The sequence below is a fragment of the Phodopus roborovskii genome, unplaced genomic scaffold (genome assembly GCF_943737965.1).
Source record: "Phodopus roborovskii unplaced genomic scaffold, PHOROB, whole genome shotgun sequence".
NCBI classification, from domain to species: Eukaryota; Metazoa; Chordata; class Mammalia; order Rodentia; family Cricetidae; genus Phodopus; species Phodopus roborovskii.
In genome coordinates this window covers 1,970,303-1,993,802 of record NW_026126516.1, presented here as the reverse complement: position 1 = coordinate 1,993,802, position 23,500 = coordinate 1,970,303, and the positions used below count along the sequence as shown (strand labels likewise).

General features: G+C 38.8%; 1 protein-coding gene across 1 annotated transcript in view; it reads left to right on the top strand.

Annotated features, from left to right (window-relative positions):
- The window catches only part of Rps6ka5 (ribosomal protein S6 kinase A5), a 154,147-nt gene that overhangs the window by 45,792 nt on the left and 84,855 nt on the right, over window positions 1-23,500 (top strand).

Below are 23,500 nucleotides of genomic sequence, written 5' to 3'. Positions count from 1 at the left end.
GCTTTCAAAATAATGTTGGTTATCCCTACCTTTGTTTCCTGTTTCAAAAGTAGTATCTATCTACTCAAAGAGGAAAACAAGTCCAGACCTATGGTTCCCTTAAAAATGGTGTTTGCAACATATTGTCAAAAGCTTTTCAGGTCAAATCTCACATTATGTGTTACATTCACATAGTTTCTTTCTTTTTGGTGACATCTTAATTGAGATACAGTGCATGTGCCATATAATTTCCCCATTTAAAGTACATAGTCAACACTTTGAGTGATTTTGGATTTGTATAACCATAACCACAATTGATTTTAGACCTTTTTGTTTTAACCTCAAGAATAAACCTTGAATCCTTTACCTGTTCCTTCGCATGCTTACCATCCTCTCTGTCCCTAAATAATCACTGTTTGTGTTATTCTGGACATTTCTTGTAAGTGGATTCATATAATAATGTGGATTTTGATGACTGGCTTCCTTCATGTAATATAATGTTCTCTAGTTAAAATATGTTGTAGCAGATAATAGTACTTTCCCTTTATGGCCAAGTAGTTCATTGTATGTCTGTACCACATTTAGTTCATCTGTTTGTAGTCTGTGATTATGATGGTCAGCTTTACTTGTCAACTTGGTAACTAATCTCTTAGAAGAACAGTTCCAACAGTGCATTATCTGTATCAGGTGGGCTGGTGGGCATGTCTTTTGGGGAATTGTCTTAAGTTAATGGATGTGGGATTACCAAGCCCTGAGTGTGTGTAGCACCATTCTCTAGCAGCAGGGCTTCCTGGATTGTTGTAGAAGTAGAGAAATTTAAAGCAGCAAGCAAAAGCATGCATCCATTGCTCTGTGCTCTTGACTGTAGATATGCTGGGACTTGGTGTTAGTCATTCCTGTCTTGACTTCTTCGTAATGATGAGCTGTAACTGTAAAATGAAATAAACCCCTTTTGCTTTTAGTTAGGGTATTTTATCATAGCAACTGAAGTGAAACTAGGACAGTGGCCATTGGAGTTGTTCCCACTTTTTATCCATGAAGTGTAAACTTTAATGCTGTGAATAGTCGTATGTGTTTCATGTCAACTTAGGTTTTTATTCCTTGAGTATATTCCTGGGAACAAATTGCCAATTTAAATAGTTACTCTGTTTAACTTCTTGAGGAGCTGCTAGACTGTTTCCCCAAATGACTGCACCATTTCCATGAATGGTATGTAAGGGTTCCAATCTCTTCACATCCTTGTCAACATCTATTACCTGATTTTTTTTATGATTATTCTACTGTATGTAAAATTACTTAGGTTAGTCCTCAAGAACAGAATCCATTAATGATTTTTGTTATCTCAAGTGATTAAATTAGTTCATTTATTTTCCATTTTTTAGATGTTTTATAAAACGTCATGCATAATTTTAAATATTTTGTATAAAGGTTATATAAATCCCCTCCTAAATTGTCTCCAGTTTTAAGCTGTCTTTGAAATGACGGTGGTCTTGTCTGTTTACTATAGGTTGGGTTTAACAATTTGTGTGTAAGTAAGAAATCTGAGACAGAAAAATACAACAAACATGTATCTCACTTTCATTTGTGTTATTTGGAGAGTTTGTAGCATCTTGGTGTTTAGAAGAGCTTCTCAGGTGAACCAGGGTTCTGCCATCTGAGCAGCCAGAAACGCTCCCAAATAGGGATGAAGGGAAGCTGGGTATTGCTGTCACAAATATTTTTTTTTTCACTTGGTACATAGCCAAATGCCTGCTTGTTTGACTCACAGTCAAAGAGACCCTCACAAAAAGCTTGTTTGAACTCTTGGATGTCTTGTGGTCTTTGTTCATATGTAGTTTATGTTTACTTGCTCATTTGCTGACACCAGGAGCCCAACTTTGTGATCTTTTTGGCATCCCTGGATAAATCTAGTGTGGTCTTTTTTAAGTGGAAGGCACAGACCAATACTGGGGCATCATAAAGTTTCAAGAATTCCGTACCCTTGGCGCATTTTTTTTTCCTATTAGAATTTATTGCTAATTCAGGAAAATAGTCTCTGTGTAAATACTCCCCCCCCATCATTGTCTGTATTTTATTGGCAGAAAACCTAAGGTATTTTATAAATGAAATCCACTATATAATACATAATACAAAGATCTTGATGTAGAAATTTTCTCTTCCGTTTTCTATTCCAGCACCATCATTTACTTTTCTTGGTATGTAGCCATTGCTGGCCCGAATTTGTGATGTAGACCAAGCTGGTTCCAAACTAAGAGATCCATGTATCTCCTTACTTCGAGCTGAGATTAAGGGTATACACAACCACACCTACCTCATTTCCCATCTTTAAACAACAAAATTTATTCCTCTTTAATGAAAATAAAATGTACCCATATTAAAACATTGAAACCACATTAATCTAATAGTGCTAGTTCTCTAATGTCTTTGCATTCATTAACTACTATTTTATAAGTACTCTAAGGTTGATGAGTTTTATATAGCTTCATATGTTCAAAAAAATAATAACTAAAGTAGTTTCCATTTGGGAAACGTGAAAGTAAATGCTGTGTGGTTTTAAACTGAGTGTTGTATTTTGATTACTGAGCTGAATGAACTCATCACAAGAAGCTTTTATTCCATAAAAGCTGTCTTGGTCCCTATTTACTACTTATATTCACACTTTTCTCCTTGCTCTACCATTTATCTGACAGACATTACTATTACCTAATAGTTTCATAGTGAAAAGACAGTGGTGTTCATGGGAGCAGAAGCATGAAGCAGCTTGTTCACATTTCTGTGGATAGAGAAATAGGGAAGAGTGCTCTGCCGGGTACTGGGTGAGACTGATCATCAGGGTCCATCCCCCAGGGACTCACTCCTTCCAGCCAGGCCTCATCTTCTAAAGGTCCACAACCGTCTAAAACAGAGTCATTATCTGGGGACCAGTTGGGGCCACATTGCACATTCAAACCATAGTACCATCTAATCAGGCACTTTAAAATTAATTCCTAAGCTTTAGATGTCCAAGAGATTCAGGAACCAGCCTCCAAAGCATACTAAATAACATGGGACAGTTAGAACAATGTCAAAAAAATGTATGTAGTGAACTTTGAAGCCTATTAGAACAATACAGTGAGAACCATTTTTTTCTTTCTAAATTACTAGATAATAAATACTTTGTAACTTTTAGACTTATAGCAAACTATATCATTTAAAGAATATAACAGAGCAATCCACATCATACTTGACGCAGGACATACCACATTATAACTTTAACAGACACAGAATTCTTAGGTCAGATAAATTTAGTTGACCTCATAGTTCATTAGCACCTACTTCAAACAAACCAATTTACAAGCAAACAGCATCTACAAAAATAGGCTTACTGTAAATAGTTCTTAGGATATATGTACTTATTCTTTGAACACTCATGTGGATATCATAAAGATGGTGAAATTTTATGCTCTCCTTCATGATTTTTCAACCTTTTTCAGTAAACAAAAGATTTTTTTAAAAGTTGGAATTTTCTAAGTACAGGTCAATCATCTGGTATTAATAAAAGCTGGAACAAACCATCAGCAGTTGCAAATACGCTCAGGGGCCAGCAAGATGGCTTCATGGATAAACCACTTGTTACCATTTCTGACCACCAGAATTAAATACCTGCAGTACACCTAGAAGTAGGAAAATTACTCCTGCAGGTTGTGTTCTGACCTTCATGTGTACAACACACACTGTACTAAAATGTTTGACAGCCACCTTTCAGCCCTTTCTAATGCTTGATCCATATAGAGTCCCTTGCAGAGTAGTGAGAGTCAAAGATTTTAAGGAAGGCAAGTTTTCAAGTTGTCTTACTTCACTGAATGGTTAACCTTCCTGCAGACGACCATTTGTAGATTATTTTGATCACTTCAGGATCAATGAAGGTGTAGGAGCACCAGGTGGACAGATGGACAGCCTCTCAGGAGTGTAGCCTCTGGAAGGAACCCTTGGGCTATGCAGTAGCCCATCCAGCTCTGAAATTTTCTCTGGTGAATTTATTAAGAGTAATGCCTGTACGCAGTAGCTTCTCAGTAAATGCTGAGTGAATGAATGATTTCAATCATTTCATATTACAGGACTTCTGTAGTGATCCTTGAATACTTGAAAGCAGACTACTTTTTAAAAATTTGCAACAGTTTACTTTTCTGTGTTTTGGAGATTATGTTCTAGAAAAGAATTTAGATATTTTTCCACGTTAATGTTTTAGAAATGTTAGCTTTTATTATGCTTTATTAAAAGCAGATGTTAGCAGCATAAGTGACCAAAAGAAACTGCTTACATGGTTTCACCCCTGCTTTCAGAAATCCAATTATCATTCATTTTACCTTTTCAATAGAAGTACACCAGTTATTCCAAAAAGTAAATTACAGGAAAACCCTCATTGAGATCATGCTTTATTCCAGGTATAGATGAAGCCACACGATATTTAAATTAGTGGTAATAGATGACCTCTGGCATCTACTGAACCTTCTTAAACATCCTAGGAAGATGGAATATTAATTAGTTCTTATATTGCATTGTACACCATGCAACAAGAGTTGTAAAACTAGTTCTATTCCTTGATCTGGCAGTTTTATATGGCAGAATGTTCCACTTACAGAAGTAGAAATGAAAAGATACTTTATTTTCTACTTTGGGTTAGATTGACAGCTGAGATGTCCTGAAAACCCCTTTCATTATTAAATTCCCAAAGTGCTAGATAAAATATATTTTAAAAACTAGGTCTGCCACAGACTGTATAGGTTAACTGACAAGAATAAGGAAAAGCCTTAGATTCAAAGAGTAAATGGGAGCAAGAATCTGGAGAACTAAATAAGCTCCCCGAAGACACAAATTTTGCTGGGAGGTGTACAGTAAGAGTGAGCTGCTTTAAAGTTTGCAGTTTGCATGCTTGGTATGGGAGATTGCATGGGAGAGATACAGACAAGTACTGCTCATTAAAAGAAGAAGAGAAAACTACAGCCTGCAAAGGGATGGAAAACAACTCTCTGGCTCAGCATTAGCTAGAGGATGGAGGCACAAAAGAGATGCTAGTCTTCTGAGCTTGCTCAGCCATAAGCTGGGCATCATATAGGTTTGCAGCTTCAACAGTATGTACTATGTAATAATTAAAGTCAAACAGAAATTTAGTGGTTTCTAGGTAACGCAAACATTAATTCTCTTAGTAGGAATAAACTCGTCACTCTGTGTAGGGCAGTGTGTGTGTGTGTGTGGGGGGGGTGTGTTTGTGTGGGTGTGGGTATGTGCACATGAATATATGTATATATGTGTCTGTGTGTGGAGGCCAAAAGTTGGCATTAAATGTCTTCCTCAACCCTTTTCTCTTAATTTTTCTTTTTCATCTCGCTCTCCTCTCTCTTCTTTCTCTCCTCCCCTCCCTTTCTCCCTCCCTTTCTCCCTCTCTCTCTCTTTCTCTTCTCTCTCCCCTTTCCCCCTCTTTTTCCCCTGGAACTTAGCAATTCAACTAAGCTCTCTGACCTGTGCTCCCCATCTTAGCCCCCAGCACTGAGGATGCAGATAAATGCTACTCACCAGATTTCATGTGTTGTTTGAGGATTTGAACTCAGGCTTCCTGCTTGCAGACACTTTACATTCAGAGCCATCTCCCAAGCCTTTACCTAGATATTAAAGTCAGTATTAAAGAAAGTTATACAAGTTCAGACCACATTATAAACATTGCAAACATCCAAGAGCAAGGCAGTAGGTGTGGAAGAATGCAAACAGCAAAGCAGCATAGATACAGATTATTTATTTTAGATCTGAAATATGATGTAAATGCTTATGTTTATTTTAATAACTTATTTCAGTTGGAAAATAATTGTGTTTATTTATAGAGTAGAATGTAATGTTTTGACTTATTTATATATTGTACAGAGATTTACTCAAGATAATTGTCTAACATATCATTTTACTGACTTTGTATGTAGTAAGGATGTGAAAATAACTGTTAGCAATATTGAAACATATAGTAAATTATTATCTTTAACTGTGGTTATGATGAAATACAATAGTATATTAAAGCCTGTCTTCTCAAGGCAGAGTATGGTGGTATATACTTTTAATTCCAGCACTTGGGAAGCAGAGTCAGGCAGATAGATCTCTGAGTTTGATGCAAGCCTGGTCTACATATGAATTCCATGATAGCCAGTGGTACATAGATAGGACTTTGTCTCAAAAGACAAGCAAACAAACAAAAACTCAACAAGAACAACACTTATTCTTCAGTTAACCTGAAACTATCTTTGGATTAACATCTCAGAGATTTTTTTTTTCTTTTTAAATATTACTGTGGAGAGATGGCTCACTAGTTAAGAGCACTTGTTACTCTTGTAGAGGTCCCAGGTTCAGTTCCCAATGTTCCTATGGTGACTTAACCACCACCCATAACTGCAGCTTCAGAGATGCCCTCTCCTGGTTTTCTTAGGCACAAGGCATACACGTGGTACACATACATAAGTGCAGCCAAAACATTCATACACATAAATAATCTTAAAAAAAAACCATAAAACATGCCGTCTGGGTTTGGCATGTCCTTACACTTAGGAGATGAGGAGAGGAAGATTATGATTTCAGGATCAGGTTAGGCTGTGTGAAAAAAGAGAAAATAGAAGAGAACAAATGAATGAATAAGACATGCTAAGAAAAACTACTATGCAAATTCCCTCCCTCTGTCCCTCTCCTCTCCCCTTTCTTCTGAAAAAGGCCATGGCACTGGAGAGATGGCCCAAGAGTGCCTACTGCTCTTTCATTGGACCTCAGTTTGAGACCTCGCACCCACATTGGGTATCTCCCAATTGTGTTTACTTCCAGCTCCTAGGGATTCACACCCTCTTCTGGACTCTGTATATACATAAATACACACACAAATACAAATTAAAAAGAAAAAATTTAAAGAACTAACTTATGGTATAGATCAGCACAATACTACTATTATAAGTAGGAAAATAATTACTCAAATTACAAAAACTATGGGTTGTTCACTAGTAGGTGAGACGAAGAAAATTAGTGAATAGGAACATAGATTATTAGATTTGAGGAAAAGGTGAAGAATGCATTGTTGTGGAACTTTATATAAATCTGTGTTACATTTATTTATGTTTTGGAGTATTACTTTATGTAAAGGTGTGTTACATTTGTCTATGCTGCCTTTGTTTAACGATGTAAAGATGTGTTGCTTTGTCTGCTTAAAGCACCTGATTGATCTAATAAAAAGCTGAAGAGCCAATAGCTAGGCAGTAGAGAGATAGGCAGGGCTGGTGGACAGAGAAAATAAGTAGAAGGAAGAATTTAGGCTCAAGGAGAAGGAAGAGAGAACGAGGAAGGAAAAGAGGGATATGCCCAGCTAGCCAGGCAGCCGCCAGACAGACCGACAGGGAAGAAACAAGAAAAGGAGGACATATAGACTGAAAGAAAGATAAAAAGTCCTGAGGCAAAATGTGGAGAGAAACAGGGTAAATTAAGTTATGAGAGCTAGTGGGACAAGCATAAGATAAGGCCAAGCATTCGTAACTAATAAGTTTCCATGTCATCATTTGGAAGCTGGTTGATGGCCCAAAAGAAGGCCTGGTACAATACATAATAGGGGAAATGAACATACATAAAAAGTGAGATTCAAATATGGGTGACAAAGAAGATATAACAGAAGGAGATAACAGAATGAGGAGAAACCTTTTTCAGACAGATGACAGCTGAGTATTTTGAAGGTTGATAAAACATGAATTCTGAGAATTAGGAAACACAGCAAATCAGCAGACAAGTAAGAAGAAGTTCTTATGGAAATAAAAGAGAAAAGCTGGTTGAACATAAGGACACAGATACCCCAAAAGCAGCTTGGGAGATACTTTTTAACATAAAGGAACAACTATTTTAACTCTATCATAATCGTCTTCAACAGCAACCATGGAAAGAATAGGATAGTGCTCTTTGTAAATTGTACAGAGTAATAACTATCAGTCTAGAGTTGTATCTCTAGCAACACTGTTTTCCAGGAGTGAGGACAAAGTATATTCATGTATGTATGTGTGTACATGCACATGAGCATGTGTGTGTCTGTGTGTTTCTACCTGTGGAAGCCAGAGCATAACCCTGGTGTAGTTCCTCAGCAGGAATCCACATTGTGTAGTGAGGATCTCTCACTGACAGGGGACGAAGCTAGGCTGCCTGGATAGTTTGCCCCAGGGCCCTCCTGTCTGCCTTCCCAGCACTGACATGATGAGTGAGTGTAACCGTGCTTTGCTTTTTTAATGTAAGTTCTGGAGATCTAACTTAGATTGTACTTATGGCGGCAAACACTTTACACACTAAACTATCTTCCCAGCCTAAAATAGACATTTAAAACATACAAACATTTATCATGTTTTCCACCAATAGTTCTTCCCTAGAAAACTTTGTAAAGTGTAAGCTATTAGGGGGAAGAAAAATGATGCCAGCAGAGTTCCTGACATACAAAAACAATTGAGAGTTAACAAAATACAAGCAGCATTACTTACATTAACACCACGATTATAATGTCTCATTTGTGTAATTTAAACTAAGACAACTGGGATATTGAACAAAATCACATATGATTTCAGAGGTGAAGGGAGCTGATGTTCTGAGGTATATACCATAAATGCATATGAATCTTCAGTGTATAAATTACCAAACTGCTGGGTGTGGTGGTACAAGACTTTAATCCTAGCACTCTGGAGGCAGAGGCAAGTGAGTGTGAGACTAGACTGGTCTACATGGCCAGTTCCAGGACAGTCAGGGCTACATAGAGAGACCTATCTTAAACAAATTACCAAACTTAAATAAAAAATGAGACTAGAAAATATACATACTCTTATAACATTAAAGTAGTCAATAAGTAAATATCTTCCCACTAAGAAAATACTTGGGTCCAGTGGTGGCTAACACCTTTAATCCTAGCACTTGGGAAGCAGAGGCAGGTGGAGTTCAAGGCCAGCCTGGTCTACAGAGTCATTTCCAAGACAGCCAAGGCTACACAGAGAAACTTTGTCTTGAAAAACAACAGCAGCAGCAACAGCAACAACAAAATAAAATGCTTGGTACAGTCTTAAGATCTTGAAGGTAATTCTAAGTTTGTAAAACTTAGAAAACAGAAAAAGGTTATTTCCTCCAACTGATTTTCTGAGGATACTAATACTTTGATTCGCAGAGCATGTTAGGGAAATCAGAAGCCATTTTGTATCTGAAAATTGTGAGTAGTATTTGCAAAACCAAACCTTGGGCTTCTTTCAACACATGTGATCCTCTGACTGGCCATTTCCCTTGCCTTTGCTCATTTTGCTAAGAGGCTCTGGAGACAGCTTTCAAGGTGGGGAAATGGTGTCACTGTCATGTTGTACTTCTCCATCCATCTCCATTTCATGTTCTTCACTCTGCCCTAATGGCTCTATTGTTAGCCACAGATGCTGCTCGCTCTTTATTGTCGGTGACAGGCAGCTCTTAGGAGAAGATGAGATAACTAGGAAATGTCATTGTAGACATTTCTGAATTCAAAAATCAAAGTTTTGATGACTAAATGGAGTAGGTGGACACTTTTATTATGAATATAATAAAATCAATTTTTATTCAAAATTTTACCATTAATCTTTCAGTTTTATTACCTTTTTAAAAAGATAGGTTTTTTTTCCCCCAGCACCACTTAGAATAATAGAACTTCATTACATGTCATTGTGTGTCATGTAAGGTTTTTCTTGGGAAGTAAAACTGAAAACTCTTTTCTGATAAATTACTTCTTATATATTTTGAACTAGATAAATTCTGCTCATCAAATAGCTTAAATGTAGCATTGCTGAATGTTTGAACATGGAATATCTATTGTTTTGTTCTTTTGCTGCAGGTTGAACCTGGGGCCTTGTGTGTGGTAGGCAGTAGCTGCATCCCTGAGTTACCAGCCCCTTTAGCTTTCTGTTTGAGACAAGATCTCACTAAATCATACAAACTGGCCCTCAGTTCAGTCTCTAGCCTAAGTTGATCTTGTGGGATCCTCCTGAGTATCTGTGTTACAGGCCCAAGTTCTGTCCTGTTTCTTTTTTTTTTTTTTTTAAACCTTACATTTAATTTCATGTAATATTCATAAATTTATTTGGAGGGTGTCTTATTTCTCCTTTAGATTCCTTTAGTCTGTTACTAATCTGGTGACTACTTTTATAATCTAGAAACTAAAATAAATTCTTCAGTCTTGTCTTCTCCTAGTTTCTCATGAAGTCTTCTTAAACATGACCCTTAGTCTAGGGATGTGTACTAGAGTGGGAGAGTACTGATCAGTTCTAATAGGTTATTTATTGAGTAGAAACTTCCATAGTGAAATTGTATCCTAAGTTGGAAAAATAAAATTATTTAGGATTTCCATATAAGGAAATCCTACTACTTATTTCATGTAATTGCTGACTTTGTTAGCATTTTGGGGAGCAATTTTAACTAAAGTAATATTTCTAATAAAAATTCAACTGTGAACAATATTTTATTAGCAGACACACACACACACACACACACACACACACACACACACACACACCTTAGAAGTAATATGCTCAGATTGCCTGATACATTGTAAGTGCCATGTGTTCTAGCTGTTGTGGAAGTTGAAGGGAAAAGTGCTCCTTCTCTAAAAGAGCCAGTGCCGCACACTACCAGCTCCCAGGTTCTCTTGGTCCAGGAAGTATTTTCTTTTTTAAATTTAACCCATTACTGAATTGTGAGGTCTAAAGGGAGTCCAGCCAACTAAAGGAACCTATAGCTGCCACAGCACTTGGGGTCAAGTTGTCCCTTGCTAGTCTGTTGGCCACACGGTAAGAGCATCTTTGTAAAGTACAAATTAGATCATGCTTTTTTCTACCTGAAACATTTCAGTCCATTTCTATTGCTTTTTTGGTTGATTGATTGTGTAACGAGTACGGTTTTTCTGCCCGCCGCCTGGTATTGTCCTGCCGCCGCACCAGCTCCAAATAATACACAGAGACTCTGTATTTGGTACAATACTGTTGGCCCGGTTACTTGTTTCTTATCGGCTAGCTCTGCCTTTAATTATTAACCCATTTCTGCTGATCTATGTATTTTCACATGGCCTTCTCTTACCGGGGAGGCGGCTGGCGTCCAGCTCTCTCCAGACTCTCCATCTTGACTCCTCCTTCCTACTTCCTATTTCCTCCTTGTCTCCTAGTCCCTCCTATCTTCCTTTCCTATTGGCCAACAGTGCTTTATTATTAACTAGTATGAGAAACATATACAGAATGACATCTCCCATCATGATTGTTTCATATGCATTAGCCTTTTTTGGGTGCTGAGCATAGAGTAGTGTTTCTTTTTTGTTTGTTTTTTAAAGAAACATTACACTTACAATTTACAACATAGTGAAGCCTTGAAATGAGGCTGTCTAAGTGTGGAAGTCTAGATTTTATCCACATGGGCAGTACCATCTCTTCCCACCTTCCTCCTCCCTAGGGCTTCTTATGTGGATGATATCAATGAACCACTAACAGATCTTCACAGTTGTTCTGTAGAAGTTATGATGCATGCCATAGAGACTGCCTATGGGTGCTCACCCTAAATTCAGTGAACCACCTGCATAATATAGTCTGTGATATGTCTTAACCCAGTGGCCCCAGCTTCTGAAAACGTGTGTGTGTGTGTGTGTGTGTGTGTGTGTGTGTGTGTACATACATGTATTGGGTGGAAGCATGTATCTGTATGTGTATAATATGTGGAAGCCAAAGGTTGAAGTTGGATGTCTTTCATCACGCTCAAAGAGGTTCTCTCACTGAACCTGGAACTCACTATTTTGGCTAGCATGGCTGGCCAGTGAGCTCACAGGATCCAACTATCTCTGTCCTGTTACTGCTGGTTCACTGCTATATCCATTTTCCACATGGGTGTTTGGGACCAGAACTTAAGACCAGGTGAGCCATATTCCCAGCCCAGCATAGATTTTTGTTTTTCTTTTTTTGTACAGAACTGTTAGTAACATATTTTATTCATTAAAACTATATTTCCATTTTTCCTATGTAATTTGTCACTAGAATGAACTAGAAATTACATGAGGCGACTTGAAGATAATTTTTTTTTTTTTTTTGATACAGGATATCACTACATAACTCTGTCTTGGAATTAACTCACTGTATTCTGGCCTTGAATTAACAGAGGTCCACCTGCCTCTGCCTCCCAAGTGCTGGGATTAAAATTGTACACTATCATGTCTGGCTCTTGCTTTTTAATGACATGATAAAAGAAAAAACTTCAGTTGAGTCATATAAAAGATTGTGTTAAATAGTTTGATAATAGTCATAATTTGTCATTTTATGTTCTTTTAAATGTTTGGGAATTATCTTTATGAAAAACATGTTTAAAAGTATATGCTCATTAAATTGTCATTCAAAAGTTTATATTTTTGCCTTTGTGTATACCCTATGCCTTATGCTTCAGTGTAAGCTTACAAAGTGTGTATAATTCCTAGAGGTCAAATGTTTATGATGTTTTCTGCAGTATGAAAGATATTGAATGACTTTGCCTTTGTGGTATCAATAATTTTTATTTGTTAGTGATGGCATGTGAAGTCATGGAAACATAGCTAGAAACACCCTAGGGCCAGGTTTGGGTACATGTGATTTATTCTGAGATGCTTCAGGGGAACGAGAGTGCGGGAAGTGTGATAGGTCTGGATGAGCCTAAGCAAGCTTTTGTTGTAGTGGAGTCCAGATTCAGCATGAACTTGTGTGTAGTTCTGGGTAGGAAAGAGGAGGCATGCTTCCTTTTCCCATGTTATGTGCTGGCTGAAGGCTGATTGGATGGAGGTTTAATGGAAACTGGGTGGCTTATGTCGAAATCAAGGCAGCTGGGGTGTAGTGCACCAGGCCAGGGATGGGGGGCTCATGATTCACATCGGCATCCTTGCAGATGTCCATCAACTACAGCAATTAAGATATCTTGATTATTAGAATATGTGAACATTATTTATGTATGTACTGTCCCTGATTTCTTGCTTCTTGTTGGAAGCTTTTTCTTTTAATAAGATCCTCTGGGAATCAAATACATGGATAATTTTTTTCTAACCTAAATTTGGAAAATCTTGCCCATGGAGTTGATTCCCAGAGGATCTTATTAAAACTCAAAACATGTTGGATTTTTTTTTCAGTTTCTCGCTTTTGTTGTTTCTTTCATTTAGTATCAAACACAAGAAGTAGCACTTTATTAGTGTCTTCACCAACTGAAGAGATTGTGTTGCCTCCTGTAGCAACCACTGACTGCCTCTAGATCCTCAGGGAGGGAGTGTGGGTCCTTGGGAACACCTCCTTTCTCTGTGGCAGGGTGTTGATGGGTCCAGTCTGGTACAGGTCCTGTTCAGGGGTCACATTTGCCATGAGTTCAAGAGTGTGAGGAACACATGATTCCAGAAACTGCATTCCACAGTACTCCCATTCTTCTGCTCTTTCTCTTCCATGATGTCCCCTGAGCCTTCGAGGGGTAATATCAATGCTTATTCCTATGTGAATGAGCATTCAGCAGTCACTTCTTTTAAGCACATCGACTAATTAATGGTCTGTGTAATATTTACTATCCACTGTAAAAACAAGCAAATCTCTGCTAGCCTGGCATTGGTGGTGCATGCCTTTAATTCCAGCACTCGGGAGGCAGAGGCAGGTGGGTCTCTGTGAGTTTGAGGCCAGCCTAGTCTACAGAGTGAGTGCCAGGACAGGCTCCAAAGCAATACAGAGAAACCCTCTCGAAAAACCAAAACAAACAAACAAACAAACAAACAACAAAAAACCCCAAACAAACAAAAACTAAAACAAAAACCCTCTGCTAAAAACAGCACATGGTCATAAACATAAATATTTAGAAGGCAGTTTGATGTCCATTTAGCAAAACAATGGCAGGAGCTTCTACATTATGGCCTGTGACCTCCCCAGCTATGGGCTGACCAAGTTTATAGTAGCAGGTGCGTGGAGCAGTCTCAAATCCAGTCAGAAATTGTTTGGCGATTCCTGTAATAGACTTGCTACTACTGTTGTTTCCTGGTAGGTCAGTATTGTTAGCATGCAGGGTCCTCAGCTGAATAATATTGTTGATGACCACCTCCAGCAGCCAGCATAGCGCTTTCTGACAGAGAGGGCTAAACAGCGCGGGGAAGAAGTACAATTCCAGTATAATTCCTGTTTGAGTTCTTTATGTCCTATGACTAAAGCATGTGGAGTCTTGAGCAGAGGTTCTTAGCATTTAGTTCTGATGGACACCCAACAACAGTGGCAGTACTCTGTGCTGTTTTGGGGACTTGAAGGGCTTTCAGGTTTTTTTTATTGTCACCTATAGCAAGAAGCAGGTGCATTTTTGTGTTGCAGCTCTGTAGCCGGACTTTCTTAGCTCCCGAAAAATGACACAGACTTCTTACTAAGTATGAAATCTTGGCCTTAGCTTAGACTTGTTCCCAACTAACTCTTAAAACTTAAGTTAACCCATTTATGTCAATCTATGTTCTGCCACATGTCTTGTTACCTCTTCTCAATCTATGTGTCTGGGTGGTGATTCCCCAGCCTCAGATTTTCCCAGAGTTCCTGATTCTACCCAGAAGCCCTCCCTCCCTCCCTCCCTCCGTCCCTCCCTCCCTCCCTTCCTTTCTTTCATGTCTGCCAGATCCTCTTCTAGTTAACCTAATCCTCGAACTACATAATTGGGAGTTGTTTCTAACCCTAGTGAAAACTGAGGCAGATAATGTTAAATATTTTTCCACTTAGTTAACTGCAAATCTAAGCATCAAACCCATGTAGTCTGGTACTGGAGTCTGTCCCTCCCTCTGCTGCACTGTCCTTCCTCCTTTCCCAGATGTATTTATATTCAGATACATATGCATGTATATGTATATGAAACATTTCATTCAGTGCTTTTAGTATGCTTAAACATTTCATTAAGTGCTTTTAGTATGCTTGATCTTATTTTCATTTCTCAGTGCTTGGAAGGCCTATTGACATTGGCATTATCATCTACTATTGACACATTGCCCAGTGCTTATATAAACACTGGTGGACAGACTTTTAACAAGGACTGCCACTACCAAGTGGCTTCTATGTCATGAGCATTAAACAATGACAATGGCATCTTTGTCAAAGAAAATTATTGAAAATACTGTATATATTGAAAAGTGACAGGGGCTGGAGAGATGGTTCAGCACTTAAGACCCCTGGCTGCTTTTCTGGCCTCCATGGGAATCAGGCACACACACATATGATACACAGACACACCTGCAGGCAAAACATCCATACACATAAAATTAAAAATAATAATTATAATAAGAATGTGACAGGAAGGGATGGATAGATGGCTAGTCGGTAAAGGCCATTACTATCAAGCCTGAGTTTAATTATAATAAGAATGTGACAGGAAGGGATGGATAGATGGCTAGTCGGTAAAGGCCATTACTATCAAGCCTGAGTTTAATTATAATAAGAATGTGACAGGAAGGGATGGATAGATGGCTAGTCGGTAAAGGCCATTACTGTCAAGCCTGAGTTCAGTCTTCAGGCCCACATGATGGGAGGAGAGTACTGACTCCTACAAATCATCCTCTGACCTCCACACAAAATCAAGACATGCGCATGCCCCTCCTGTAAATAATAAAGAATAGTAATAAATAAGAAAAACGTTCAAGTGATAGATAAGACCTCAAATTACTAAGGTCTTTACGGCTTTAATTATTTTTGTGTGTTGGGGTGGGTAAGTAGGTGTACACTTGCTTGCGTGCAGGTCATGGCACCTATTGTCTGAGTCAGAGACAGTTAATTTAAAGGGTCCCTTTTCTCCTCCTACCTTGTGGTTGCCAAGGATCGACCCCGGGTCGTCAGTATTGGTGTAAACACCATTACCCATTGAAGCATCTTGGTGGTTTCTATTTACTAAAACTCTTGTTCTCAGCTACTGTGTGGTGCAGCAGAGTAGATCTCAGAGACTTCAAGGATGGACAGTAAGGGATGGACAGAAAGGGTGTATGCGTCACTGCCTTTGTGTTACTAACTATGTACATTCAATAGGGATGAAGCTACTCAGTAAGGATCCTAACTTTTAAGGATGACATTGGATGTTGGAGTTCAAGGAGCGTGTTTTTTTAGCCCCACCCAGTTCTGCTGCCTTGAGAGATTGAGGTTCAGCAGGTGTAATGACCAGCATTAATTTTCTCCTTCATAGTCTACAGTCAGCTGAGAGTGGCCTCTGGGTCTGCTGTAGGGAACTGTCTTGACTGCATTAACATCCAGTTAGCCCAGCATCGCTTGTTGAAGATGCTTCATTTTTGCTATAATTTTGGCTTCTTTATCAAAAATCAAGTGTCCCTAGGTTTGTGGATTTACATCTGGGTCTTCCAGTTGATTCCATTAATCAACATGCCTGTTTTTATGCCAATACCATGCAGTTTTTATTGGTAAAGCTCTATAGTACAGCTTGAAATCAGGGATGGTGTTTGTTTTGTTTTATTGTGTATATATTTTTTTTTTTTAAGCTACCTGGGTTCTTTGTTTTTCCACATGAAGTTGTGTATTATTCTTTCAAGGTCTTTAAAGAATTTTGTTGGAATTTTGATGCAGATTTAGTATTGGATTTCTATGATGCGTGAATTCCAGGACTATTTGCTAATGAAAAAGTTAAAAAAAAAAAAAAAAAAAAAGTCATACCTTGTCTGGGATTTTGTTAATTCATTGAGTAGTGAAACGTCATAGAATTAAATGTAAAAACAATTTATGATTATTTTTATGAAAGGAATGCATTGGGTTATGAGCCTGTAAAATAAGAAGTGTTGTGCTCTTCTGAGAAGTCAGGAAAGGATGGGTGAGAAAAGGATGAGTGAACCAGGGTCTGCAGAAATAAGCAAGTGTCGAGGCAGGAAGGTAGGGAGTGAGGCGATCAGCCAGCCAATTTAAAACTTGTGAGGTTGTTAAACATGCTCTGAATTTTAAGAACAATGAAGAATGGAGTGTTTTGACACAGAGGGTATGTTTTAAGTTAGATGACAGCACAAAAGATGTGTTTATCGGGTTATGGATGAGAGTAAGCTGAGAAGCATAACTTGGAAAATTGATGTGCCTAGCCTTGTTTAAAAGATTCTAATAATCCAGGAGGAGGAAAGGATTACATTTCAACCATACTGTGATCCTTTAGTTAGTACATGGTCTCTTGTTTGGTGCAATTGAGACTTGTGCTTAGTCAAAGAAAGTGGAATCATAAAAGAAGGATAGTTCTAATAGTTCTATGTGTTTCTTGGGACACTGTTTTTTCACTTAAAATGTACCATATTCATTCGTTGCCAAAGATTAGCTGTAGGCATATGATTTTGAGAACTGGTTCATAATGGTTTAATTTGCCAAAAGTCACACGTGTAATGCTTCGTCGGAAAGCCACAGTTTCAGAGTCTTTGGAGTGGAGTCAGAGCTAGACATATTTGAAGAAATCTGACTGCAGAGGCATCTTGGATTTAGTTTTTTCCTAGCCTTCCCACACCTAATATTTCAGAAGTTCCTTTTTCTAATCGGTTTAGAACAATCAGCCCCATTTTCCTCATATTCAATTCCTGTGAGTTATGTAATATTTAATGGTAGTGCACAACAGAACAGCATATACAAAAATTGTAGACCTGTGGGGAAGCAGATATCAGTGACATACAAAGGAAATGGGTGCATTTGTTGATTATGCAGGCTCGCTTAGAGAAAGAATGCAATCTTGGGAATTCTGAGTGCAAGTCATTTAGAATTTCTGTTTATAAAAAAAAGATAGTTCAATATGAACTTAAATAAGAGGTTTGTACAATGTATAGTTTTAAAGAGCACTAGACAAAGTTTGAGTGACAGGAAGGTGGTTGTAACATTGGAATCCCAGTGAGAATAGCATGCCCAGTTCAGTGACATTATAATGACCATAAGCCAGAGGCTTTCTGAACAATAGCCCTTAACATTTTCTGACCTGTAAGTGCTTCACTCAAAATAATGCATTTAAACAAAAATATAAAGTTTACATATCTTTAGTTACATTTGATTATTGTTATGTAACCTTCTGTAGTTATGATTAAAGAACAATACAAAGGGAACAGTTATTTGGCTTACAATTTCAGAGTTTTTTGGCTTTATTAATTCCCTCATCCTTGGCTTCATTGCCTTTTTTGGGGGGGGGTTGCCTGTGGGGACAGTAAATACATCATGGTTGAGGGAGCAGATGACAGAAGCCATTGACCTCGTAGCAGATGTAAGGTATGGGGAATGGACAGAGGACTAAGTATAATAACCTCCAAACTTCTTCAGCTAGTTCCTACCTCCTGCAGTTTCCACCACGGGTAGAGCCATCCATTGGCTACTAAATATTCAACAATCTTAGGTAGGGCATTTTATATTTAAACTATGGTACCTTGAAAACTGATACATTTATAGGTAGACTATAAGAATATTTTTAAATAAATTTAATTGAAATTTAAAATTAAAGACTACTGGAAAATGTATCTATGTATTTTGCATGTGTGTGTGTGTGTGTGTGTGTGTGTGACTATATATAGTATATGCACCTGTGTGTATTGATGCAGGTACCCTTCCCTGGTATGTTTGCAGAAACCACAGGAGAATGTTGAGTATCCTGCTCTATCCCTCTGTACTTTATTCCTCTGAGAGAGGGTCTTTCTCTGAACCTGGATTACAGAAGACAGCAATCCCTGGTGGTCCTGTCTAGTCTCCTCACAATGCCTGTCCACACCTGTGTTTTTTCATAGGCACTGGGGATTTGAACTCAGGTGCTCATGCTTGTGAAGTAAATCTCTTGCCTCCTGAGCCAGTTACCCAGACCCAATTTGAACATTGTTTTTATGATAATATTTTTTTAATTCAAATTTGAAACAAGCTTGTTTTACATGTCAATCCCACCTATTTGAACATTTTAATAAATTAAAATCTTACAACAAAATGGTAAATGAATCCAAAAATTTTGTAAAGACGCTGCAAATACATTTTGAACGTTTTCTTTCTTGGTGTGGTGATTTGAGTGATACAATTTCTTCATAGTGTCTCAGGCATTTAAATATGTGGTCCCTAGTTGGTGGCACAGTTTGTGTAGGTTTAGGAGGTGTGGCCTTGCTGGAGGAAGTGTGTCATTGGTGGGAGGCCTTGAGAGTTTAAGGACTGTGCCATTTCTAGTTCACTCTGCTTCCTGCTCACGGTGGAAGAAGTGAGCCCTCAGCTTCTGCCCAACTCATACCATCTGTGTGCTGCTGCTGCTGTACCTCCTCCCTACCATGACAGGCTGTGAGCCCTGTGGCACCATAGGCTAAATAAGCTCTTGTCGTTTGTTTTATCATGGTGCTTTGTCACAATAATAGAAAAATCACTAATATACTTGGTTGTTAGTAGTACGGTTTTTCTGCCCGCCGCCAGTCTTGTCCCGCCGCTGCACCAGCCCCAATTAACACAACAAGACTCTGTATTTGATATAATTCTGTTGGCCCATTACTAGTTTCTTATCGGCTAGCTCTGCCTTAATTATTAACCCATTTCTGCTATCTATGTATTTCTCTTACCGGGGAGCCGGCCGGCATTCTGCTTTCTCCAGACTCTCCATCTTGGCTCCTCCTTCCTCCTTCCTATTTCCTCCTTGTCTCCTAGCCCTGCCTATCTTGCTTTCCTATTGGCCAACAGTGCTTTATTCATTAACCAGTATGAGAAACATATACAGAATGACATCTCCCATCACTTGGTTGTTTTTGTTCAAACAAGAATGTGAGTTATAAGATGTGATGGTGCCATTCCATAAACCTCAGTCCAAGCTACCTCATTCTCCTGTTGCCACGCCTTCACCATCATGAGGGACTGTACACTCAAACTGTGAGCCACAGTAAACTACTGGAGTTGCTCTTGTTGGACATTTTTTCACAGCAGCAAGGAGAGTAACAAATACGCATGACAATAATGATGACTTCATGTTATTTGGCCAATTTACACTGTCATCCTATGCTATATTTTATGCTTGTCTGGAGTAAAATTCAATTTTGGAGAAAAAAAGACACAGGAAAGGAATGAATGAAACAGTGTTTACAGACAAACAGAACACATCAATGAACACTCCTAATGGTGAGGTCTCAAGATCATATTTAAGATTGGCTTAAAGAGTAGAGAGATTGAATGCTATTGCTTTTAAATTCTTGAAAAGTTACCTTTTAAAAAAGTAATATTCTTTTTTATATATCTAGATGGTATAGAAGCACCAGCAAAGCATATTAAGAACAAAGCTGTTTTGTTTCTATGCCCTGTGAAGGAAATTTTCTACCATTTAGAGCTGATCATCAGTGAAATAATAGACAGCCTTGCAAAGTTTCCTTATCTCAAAAGTAGTAACACTGGGTTCATTGCATTCTTAGAATGCCTCACCTGCATGTGGTTTCTGTTTAACATCTGGGTTCTTATTTATTTATTGATAAGATCACTCAGTTTAAGGGACTCAGCAGCAGCAGCACTCATTGTGTGCACCTAGAAGTTGGACCAGCTGTGCTCCAGTCTCCTCTTTTTTAATTGAGGTGGTCATCCAGCCCTGTTACGAGCACTTTCCTGCCAGCCTGGTTTCACAGCTGCATCAGCCCCAAATAACACAGAGATGCTGTATAAATTATGAAGCTGTTGGCCATTGGCTATGGTTTCTTCTTGGCTAGCTCTGACTTAACTATTAACTCATTTCTATCAATCTAAGTGTTTCCACGTGGTCTTGGCTTCCGGGGAATGCCAGCCCTGCATTTCCTTTGCCTGCTGCATCTCTGCAGAGAAGAGAGTGATTTCCTGTTTGTCCCTGCTTATGTTCTGATTCTGCCCAGCTATGTTACTTCCTGCCTGTCTGTACAAACCTCTATGGTTAGCTAATGACAGTATCTGCCATGCTATGTCACTTCCTGTCTGGCCAAGCAGTGTTTTATTCATCAACCAATAAGACAAACATACATGCAGAAGAACATTCTCCATCACAGTCCCTCTTAGGAAGATGTTTTAAGAACTTAAAAGGTTAACATGTCTAAGGTACCTGGCAAGTACTTCATTTTAAGTGCTTCTACCCTGTATCTGTTACAAGATCCACATTTTTGGTTACAGACAAATATAGTGTGCCTGGGAGAGGCTGTTCCAGGTGTTTTGGACAATTCTTACATTTCAGAGACTAGATAGACTTCATAACTTCTAGGACCATAGCGTTCTAGAGACTAACATCTGGGAGAATGTAAGTGGGGTGTAGTTACTGTGTTTGTGTGTATGTAAGGGACACTGAAACACCAAGACTGCCTGCATAGGACTTTACTTCCTCCCCAGTTTGTACCGTGGCTTCCTCTGTCGGAAGATAAAGTACATCTCGTTGGAACGGTTTCTATCTTGGTTTCATTGCTGCTGTACAAAATATGCTGTTCCAGTTTCATTCTTTAGGTTGTAATTTTCTTTCTTGAGTCACTTCAGTTTTTCCGAGATCTCAATCTGTAATTATCACACATACTGAAATGTAACACAAACTTTCCTGGAGCTTTCCTGTCTTTCAGAGTATGGTAAATATTTTATCACACGGCTCTGTGATAATCTAGAAAATCAGGTTTCTGGCATTCAGGAGGAGTTTAGTTATTTTATTCATTTGCAGATAGAGTGATCCTGAAGGTCACTACTTGCATTTCAATCAGGGTTGTGCTGCTGCTGCTTTTTAAATTTTTGCCTCCTCTCTTGAAATTATTATCCTGGGAACTTCTAAGAGAGAGAAAGGGAGTAGGGGAGCAAGGAGGAAGCCATAGAGTGGAGGCCCCTGTCCTTTCTGGGCCCCATGAGCCAGGGTCCTGGGGACGAAGTGAGTACTCCTGTGCCAGCTCAGCAGTAGACTGGAATGGGGCTGGCTCTTCTCCACACACTTGTTCCTTTGTCTATTTTTTCTCTAGATCAAGTCTTTTGGCCAATTCCTTAATTACTATGAACTCTGTTCCTTATCTCTGAAATAGAACTACAGAAAGTACTACTTCACTGGTGAGGATTAAGTGAATTGGTATGTAAGAAGGGTGTGTTTACTTGAGAGCCTGGCACGGTCTATTCCATCTCAAGTGTTGGAATCTTTCCCTCAAGATTAGTCTGGTCTAACATTGATCTGTGGCATATCAAGTGTCACTACTGATCTAGCTCTTAAAGAACAGAACTGAACCACAGAGTGGAGAGCCCTTCCCATAAACTCTCTTACTGTAGTAGGTGGATGATAATAGATTTATGGGCTCAATACAGGGAGCTATGAGCAAGGTAATGGTAGTCATGACCTGGATCAAAACTGAGCCCAACTCAGAGTGATCCAGTAAAGCTTTTAGTTCCTGAAATAGAACTGAGCATAACCATTCCAAGAAACATTTGAATTTCCTCCTCCCGCTTTTCCTCCTTTCTTGATTTCTCTTCCTCACCCTCCACTTCTTCCTCTTTCTCTTCTCCTGTCTCCGCCCCCCCCCCCGGGGGGGGGGGGGAAATACATTCAAGAAATTTGCTCTTCCCACAAGGCTCTAATTCCTGGACTTGGAGGAACAGTACCACATACAGGATTGTGCCTCCCACGGCCTTCACTTATGAAACGTGATGAGAATGACCCAGGGAGCCGTAAATTATTTCTGCCTAGAGATAGATCTAAAGGGGTGTATGTTGATACTGCCTTCAGTTTTGGATATTTTAATGTTTGTTAACTGTAAAGCTCTCTTGTTTTATACAATGTCTGTTTATATTGCTTTGGTTCTAAAAGAATGAATACGGAGGAATACTTGAAGTACTTCACTTACTTGTCTGTATGAGATGCTTATTAAGAGCTGCCTTGAAGGACTGGGGAGATGGCTCAGTGGTTAAAGTGCTTACCATGCAAGTGTGAGGGCCAGAGTTTGGGTCTCCAGAACCCACATAAATGCCTGGTTGACTTTGTGACCTGCCTGTAATTCCAGCAAGATTGGAAGGTGAACAGAGGATTCCCAGAGCAAGCTGGTAGGCAACACTTACTTACACACATACCACACATGCAGGTGGAAAAGAAAAACAACTCTTAGAGACTGGAGCTATTCACCCAGAATCTCAGACCTTAGGAGGCTTAGTTAGAAGGGTAGAAGGTCAAGGTCAGGCTGAGGCACATACTGAGACCCTTTCTTAAAATTTAAAAAAAAAAAAGTAAATAAAAAAGGAAAGCAAGGAGGGAAAAGATGAAGGAAATCCAATAGCAAATATATAGCTCAAGGTTTTATCTGATGTCGAAAATGTCTTACTTGTTCCTAAACTGGACTGTGGTTAGCTGACCATAATAACAGTTAGTTTCTCAGACCTAAAAATATTGAGAAGAGAATAACATTTAGAGTGAAAGCAGAACTTCATCAGCAGTGGCTAAATATGTAAATACCTGGGTTAGACCTAGAAGTATGTGTGGCGAAAGGCTGAAGAAATTATCAAAGAACTGTTTGAAATAGCACTGAGCATGCTTTTGCCTTGAAAGAGTGTTTGTTGTTTGTGCACGTGTG